Source organism: Oncorhynchus masou, chromosome 13 (assembly GCF_036934945.1).
Source record: "Oncorhynchus masou masou isolate Uvic2021 chromosome 13, UVic_Omas_1.1, whole genome shotgun sequence".
Classification (NCBI taxonomy): domain Eukaryota; kingdom Metazoa; phylum Chordata; class Actinopteri; order Salmoniformes; family Salmonidae; genus Oncorhynchus; species Oncorhynchus masou.
Genome location: NC_088224.1, coordinates 63,568,456 through 63,576,488, shown reverse-complemented (window position 1 = coordinate 63,576,488; position 8,033 = coordinate 63,568,456). Strand labels below are relative to the sequence as shown.

The window sequence follows — 8,033 nt, the reverse complement described above, 5'->3', positions numbered from 1 at the left end:
CCAAATATTAAAAATTATACTATGAAAAAAAGTGTGCAGGGCATCAACTCTTCATTTAACGGATTACAGTTACAATTGGACAGTAGCCAATCAAATTGTGCCAGCTGAGAAAAAGTTGTGCGCGGCAGTGCAGAGGAACGTTGGCGGGTGAATTCAGATGGAGCCCTTGGAAAGATGACACGCAAAATTATTATTTTTGGATATTAAGTCGATGCTGTATAGACAAAAAACAGTTTGCAACTTGCAAAACATGCGGGAAGAAAATTATAGATGAAGGCGCAGCAATTTCCAACTTTGTTCGACATTTGAAGCTGCACGAAGAACGGTAATTCGTGGCTAATATAGCAGACAGCTATATATTTTATTACTTTACTAGTGTATCATGTAGGCGTCTTTCTCATGGCTATTTCCATGGAAATATAATGTTTATTTGGAAAGTAATAAATATATAGATATTTTTTAAAGCATTCATGATTTGTGTAAATGTAATATACTAACTATTACTCTTGTTAAAAATATGAAATGGTATTACATTTGGTGAAGAGCACATTATGACTTGTTTAGGACTCGAAACTCAAAGTTTAGGACTTGAGACTTGGCTTGATACTTGACGGTCTTGACTTGAGACTTGACTCGGATTTGCCTGTCTCCCCTCCCAACCTGACTTGGGGGGGGGGGGGGTCTTTCTCATGGCTATCCATGTCACGGTTTTCTGTAGGTGAAAGAGAGTCGGACCAAAATGCGGCGTGTCTATTACGATCCATGTTTATTGAAACAAAAATAAACACGAATCAAATACAAAACAACAAATGCCCCTCTGTCCCGAGCTGCCCCTCTGTCCCGAGCTGCCCCTCTGTCCCGAGCTGCCCCTCAGTCCAGTGGGTTTATGTAGTAGGGTCGCCGTAGTTAGGAGGCCAAGGAAGCGGACAAGGTGGCGGACTAAGACTACCACCATTATCACTCCTAACTACGGCGACCCTACTACATAACCCCACTGGACTGAGGGGCAGCTCGGGACAGAGGGGCAGCTCGGGACAGAGGGGCAGCTCGGGACAGAGGGGCAGCTCGGGACAGAGGGGTCAGCTCGAGACAGAGGGGTCAGCTCGAGACAGAGGGGTCAGCTCGAGACAGAGGGGTCAGCTCGAGACAGAGGGGTCAGCTCGAGACAGAGGGGTCAGCTCGAGACAGAGGGGTCAGCTCGAGACAGAGGGGCACTGGCGCCTCTGGGCTGACTGGCAGATCTGAAAGAGTCTGGCTGACTGGCGGATCCTGGCAGACTGGCGGATCTGGAAGATCCTGGCTGACTGGCGGATCCTGGCTGACTGGCGGATCTGGAAGATCCTGGCTGACTGGCGGATCTGGAAGTGTCTGACTGACTGGCGGATCTGGAAGATCCTGGCTGACTGGCGGATCTGGAAGAGTCTGGCTGACTGGCGGATCCTGGCTGACTGGCGGATCTGGAAGATCCTGGCTGACTGGCGGATCTGGAAGTGTCTGGCTGACTGGCGGATCTGGAAGTGTCTGGCTGACTGGCGGATCTGGAAGAGTCTGGCTGACTGGCGGATCCTCGCTGACTGGCGGATCTGGAAGATCCTGGCAGATTGGCAGCTCTGGCCAGGCGGGAGACTCCGGCAGCGCTGTAGAGGAAGAAGGCTCTGGCAGCTCTAAACAGGCGGGAGACTCCGGCAGCGCAGGAGAGGAGGAAGGCTCTGGCAGCGCTGGAGAGGCGAGGCGCACTGTAGGCCTGATGCGTGGTGCTGGCACTGGTGGTACTGGGCCGAGGACACACACAGGAAGCCTGGTGTGGGGAGCTGCCACCGGAGGGCTGGTGCGTGGAGGTGGTACTGGGTAGACCGGACCGTGCAGGCGCACTGGAGCTCTTGAGCACCGAGCCTGCCCAACCTCACCTGGTTGAATACTCTCGGGCTTCCGAGAGTATTCCATCCGCGTCGCCGTGCTGCCTCCTCATACCAGCGCCTCTCCGCTTTCACCGCCTCCAGCTCTTCTTTGGGGTGGCGATATTCTCCTGGCTGTGCCCAGGGTCCTTTACCGTCCAGTTCATCCTCCCATGTCCATTCCTCTTTGAGCTGCACCTTGGGGCGGCTACACTCCCCTGGTTTAGCCCAGGGTCCTCTCCCGTCGAGGATTTCTTCCCAAGTCCAGAAGTCCTTAATACGCTGCTCCTGCTGCTGCCCGTTACCACGCCGCTTGGTCCTGTTGTGGTGGGTGATTCTGTCACGGTTTTCTGTAGGTGAAAGAGAGTCGGACCAAAATGCGGCGTGTCTATTACCATCCATGTTTAATGAAACAAAACAATAAACACGAATCAAATACAAAACAACAAACGTAATAAGAAAACCGAAACAGCCTAGTACTGGTGCAAACTAGCACACGACAGACATAAGGACAATAAGGACAATCACCCACATAACCCAACACCAAACAGGCTACCTAAATATGGTTCCCAATCAGAGATAAAGACTAACACCAGCCTCTGATTGAGAACCATATCAGGCCAAACACAGAAACAGACAAACTAGACACACAACATAGAATGCCCACTCAGATCACACCCTGACCAAACAAAACATATAAACATACAAAGCAAACTATGGTCAGGGTGTGACAATCCATGTATTTCCATGGAAATATAATGTTTATTTGGAAAGTAATAAATATATAGATATTTTTAAAAGCATTCATGATTTGTGTAAATGTAATATACTAACTATTACTCTTGTTAAAAATATGAAATGGTATTACATTTGGTGAAGAGCACATTATGACTTGTTTAGGACTCGAAACTCAAAGTTTAGGACTTGAGACTTGACTTGAGACTTGACTTGATACTCGACGGTCTTGACTTGAGACTTGACTCGGATTTGCCTGTCTTGACTTGGAACTTGACTTGGGACTTCAGTGCTAAGACTTGAGACTTACTTGTGACTTGTAAACCTATGACTTGGTCCCACCTTTGCTGATATTGTTGCCTGTCCAGCCTATTGGTGAGTTCACATACTACATCTACATTTTAGTAGATCCCCACACATACATTGTTTTAACAGGATCATAGGCCACTAACAAATGACATCCATTTTTTTCACTTATAAATTAATCATATATACCCATTGATTCTTAACCTCTTAAATGTAAAGTCCCAATATTTTGGGACCCTATTAGATTTTTTTATTCAATTCAGTCTGGTATGAGAACAGCAGCCCTATCTGAAGATGGCGCCGACAGCAGCCCTATTGAAGATGGCGCAGACAGAGATGGTCGCCTCTCTTGGCGTTCATAGGAAACTATGCAGTATTGTGTACTATTTCTTACATTGTTACCTCAGGAAATCTTAAGTCTTATTACATACAGCCAGGAAGAACTATTGGATATAAGAGCAACATCATCTTGCCAACATTACAACAAGGAATACGACTTTCCTACTTTCCTGGAAGGGTTGCCTTCCAGGAAAGTATATCCCCCCCAAGCAGACACCTTAAAGAACTTCATTGGACTCTATGTAAACTGGAAACCACATATCCTGAGGCTGCATTTATTGTAGCTGGGGATTTTAACAAAGCTAATCTGAAATCAAGGCTCCCTAAATTTTATCAGCATATGGAATGTGCGACCTGGGCTGGCAGCTTTCTGGATCATTGCTACTCTAACTTCCGTGACGCATACAAAGCCCTCCCTCGCCCTCCTTTCGACAAATCTGGGCTCCCTGCCTGTGCCATTAAACCCCTACAACTCATCCAGAACGCCGCAGCCCGTCTGGTGTTCAACCTTCCCAAGTTCTCTCACGTCACCCCGCTCCTCCGCTCTCTCCACTGGCTTCCAGTTGAAGCTCGCATCCGCTACAAGACCATGGTGCTTGCCTACGGAGCTGTGAGGGGAACGGCACCGCAGTACCTCCAGGCTCTGATCAGGCCCTACACCCAAGCAAGGGCACTGCGTTCATCCACCTCTGGCCTGCTCGCCTCCCTACCATTGAGGAAGTACAGTTCACGCTCAGCCCAGTCAAAACTGTTCGCTGCTCTGGCCCCCCAATAGTGGAACAAACTCCCTCACGACGCCAGGACAGCGGAGTCAATCACCACCTTCCGAAGACACCTGAAACCCCACCTCTTCAAGGAATACCTAGGATAGGATAAGTAATCCTTCTCACCCCCCCCCTTAATGATTTAGATGCACTATTGTAAAGTGGCTGTTCCACTGGATGTCAGAAGGTGAATTCACCAATTTGTAAGTCGCTCTGGATAAGAGTGTCTGCTAAATGACTTAAATGTAAATGTAAATGTAAATCTGACCACGACTCCATTTTGTTGCTCCCAGCCTATAGACAGAAACTAAAACAGTTCTGTTCAATGCTGGTCCGACCAATCAGATTCAAGATTGCTTCGATCACGTGGACTGGAATATGTTCCAGATAGCCTCAGACAACAACATTAATGTACAGTATATGCTGATTCGGTGAGCGAGTTAATTAGCAAGTGCATCGGTGATGTTGTACCCACGGTGACTATTAAAACCTTCCCCAACCAGAAACCGTGGATTGATGGCAGCGCAAAACTGAAAGCGCGAGCCACTGCTTATAATCAGTCACGGCAAGGTGACTGGAAACATGACCGAATACAAAGAGCGTAGCTATTCCCTCCACAAGGCAATCAAACAAGCGAAGCGTCAGTATAGAGACAAGGTAGAGTCGCAATTCAACGGCTCAGACACGAGACGTATGTGGCAGGGTCTACAGTCAATCACGGATTACAAAAAGAAAACCAGCCCCGTCGCAGACACCAACGTCTTGCTCCCAGGCAAATTAAACAACTCCTTTGCTCGCTTTGAGGACAATACAGTGCCACTACCAAAACCTTCGGGCTCTCCTTCAACGCGGCCAACGTGAGTAAAACATTTAAACGTGTTAACCCTCGCAAGGCTTCCGGCCCAGACGTGATCCCTGGCCACGTCCTCGGAGCATGCGCAGACCAGCTGGCTGGTGTGTTTATGGACATATTCAGTCAATCCCTATCCCAGTCTGATGTTCCCACATGCTTCAAGAGGGCCACCATTGCATCTTCTGAAGCTGAGGGGTTATTTTCCGAAGGCGCATGGTGCTGTGGTGCTGCATGGAGATCACAAGTTCTTCAACTGGGCAGCAGTGACGTGATGAAGAGAATAGCCTATGGGGTGACTAACTAAGACCACTGCAACAGACTTATTTTAAAGTGTGGGAATAGGTTTATGCCAAACTTAGGCTATGTTTAACCTCTCTATGTGTTTGTATGTTCACAGATTAAATTTCACATTTACGTTTCATGCATGGCTTTTCTTACAAGTTTAACAATTTACATGTGGATTTTTTTACGATCCTAACGATATATACGTTCAATGTTTTGGAAGCTATCTGGCTCCATATGCAACATTTGTTAACAGACACCTCAAACTAGTTTGAACTATTCTTTTTCAATGCCATGGGTAGCTACATCTGTTTTGCAACAATGTTTGTTTTGCAACAAGAGTATCACATAAAAGTGGAAGAAAAAGTTTGCCAGTTGTCTGCATTGAGTTTCTTGTTTAAGTTACACATTTTGTAGTAATTCACCTGTATTCAGCCACCACTGGGGGATCTAACCTTGAATGGCAAGATCCTCGAACAAAGACTTCATTCTATATTTAAAATGCTCACCTGCCATGCATAGTTACCAACTTCATCAAGTTTAAAGTGTAACTTTGTCTTGTAGGGGCAGTATGGCTTTGAGAAAATACTTTCAACCACAAAGTTAATTGTGAATGTCAAATAGCATGTTAGTTAACAGCACAGGAATTTTAAATGTTTTGATGTTTTAAGGTAGGCTATTGTTTTCTATTTCCTCATTTTAAATCTGTCTGCCTCGCGGATATAACCGCAGGGACTGAAGCTAATGAGTCAACCCGCGCATCACTAAAACACACACTCTCTCTCTCTATTATCGATGTAACTGCTCCAGATCAAATGAAAATTGGGATGAACCATGCAACACTCCCTGGTCCAGGGCCGGCTCTTGCCTTTTGGGGGCCCTAAGCGGGATTTGGCAGCGGAGAGAAAATCTTGCAGGCTACTTATTATTCTTATTGGCTGAGCCGGCACTGCACTGACCTAACCACCCATGGGACGCTGAGAGTCACACCATGACAATTAAATTATTTGTGTCATTGGAGTTCAAGTAAACACACTGCTGTATACTGTTTTTTTCTTCCTTTAAAAGGTATAAAAGGTCAGTGATGTGACAGTAGTTTAGTGTGGAATAGTCCACTGACAGAACACACAGTAGATCTATGTCCACACAACGGCAGTCTGGAGAAAGATACCAGGTGATCTAGACTTACATCCTGTTTTAAAGATATATATGTACGTATCTTTATTGATGTTTTGAATCTTCATTCAGACAGTAAGGAAATTAGAGGAGGAGACAGGCAAGTGGGAGAATCAGTGAGAAAGGTGGACAGGGATTGAACCCTCTAATGGTAAGATGTATGTGACTTATGATAAGGAGCATTACCACACCACAGCTCTGCATGACTAGCATCCCGTTTGATTCACACACTATGACTGCAAAGACTGGTAAACTGTAACTGTGTCAATTGCGTTTGTTATTCAAAATATGAATATTATTGAACTACAGTAGGGATGAATGGTGTTTGCTTTATGTTCTACTCCGTGTCCATCACAGCCACAGGTAACAATGTTTTTCCATGATGATGCCTATGGGGGTAATCACTTTGAATAGTAACACTGTGGCAATGATGCAAAGAGTTGATAATTGATGGCAATTCTAAGAATGAAGAAATGTTGAATCAATAAGAGATTAATAATTTCACCTGATAGACACTGTTTTCCTTCACTTGTGAACTAAATATATCTACAAATACTTCTAGACTATTGGGAAAATGATGAACTCAACACAACTCACGTCATTTTTCCTAGCTGGTTATAGTGACATTGGACACTTAAAGTACTTGTATTTCATTATATTAACTGTCTTATACGTCTCCATAGCTTTTGCGAACACAGTGCTTATTGTGGTAATATGTATGGAGAGAAGCCTTCATGAACCCATGTATCTGTTTCTGTGCAGTTTGTTTGTAAATGACTTGTATGGTAGCACTGGTTTGTTTCCTGCTCTCATGACTCATTTGGTTTCAGATGACCATACAGTTTCCACTGTGTGCTGTTACCTACAGATATTTGTCTTGTACACATATGGATCTATTGAATTCAGCAATTTAGCAGTCATGTCCTACGACAGGTACCTTGCTATATGTTATCCACTACAGTATAACGTCATCATGACACCCAGCAAGGTGTGTATTTTAATTTGTGTAATATGGTTGTACTCTTTTGTAAAATTCACCATACAACTGTCTTTAACCATTCGTTTGCGTTTGTGTGGAAACGTCATAGACAAAGTGTATTGTGACAACTACCTGGTAGTTAAACTTGCCTGTTCAACTTCAGACACAACAGCTAATAACATCTCTGGACTCTGTGGTATTGTTTTGTCTGTCACTGTCCCTTTAATTACTATTGTGTTCTCTTATATTAAGATTCTGACCATTTGTTTGAAATCTTCCATCGAGACCAGACAGAAAGCTTTCAGCACCTGTACTCCTCATCTGGCCTCGCTGCTCAACTTCTCTTTCGGCTGTTTCTTAACTCTGCTCCAGAGTAGATTTGATAGCCCTATGAGAAATGTTCCAACTGTACTTCACACTATTTTATCAGTGTACTATCTGATGTGCCAGCCACTTTTAAATCCTATTGTGTATGGAGCTAGGATGGCTAAAATCAGACAGGCTTTTAAATACATACTACCTGTAGGTCTGCACCCTAAAACATAAGCTAGACATTAGTGTGACCTTTTCCGTCCTGATTGTTCGATATTTGTGATGTTGACTTGTGTTTTGTTACTGATAGGCTAGACGCTATAATGAATTGGGCAGAGGATGGCAAATCAGATGTGTAAAACATTTGCTAATTTATGAAATAATGTCATATT

The 8,033-nt window shown here is 44.7% G+C and overlaps 1 pseudogene; it reads left to right on the top strand.

The window, feature by feature from the left end:
• The first annotated feature begins 6,924 nt into the window (after positions 1–6,924).
• Positions 6,925–7,811, top strand: LOC135553373 (olfactory receptor 11A1-like; annotated as a pseudogene).
• Positions 7,812–8,033: the final 222 nt, after the last annotated feature.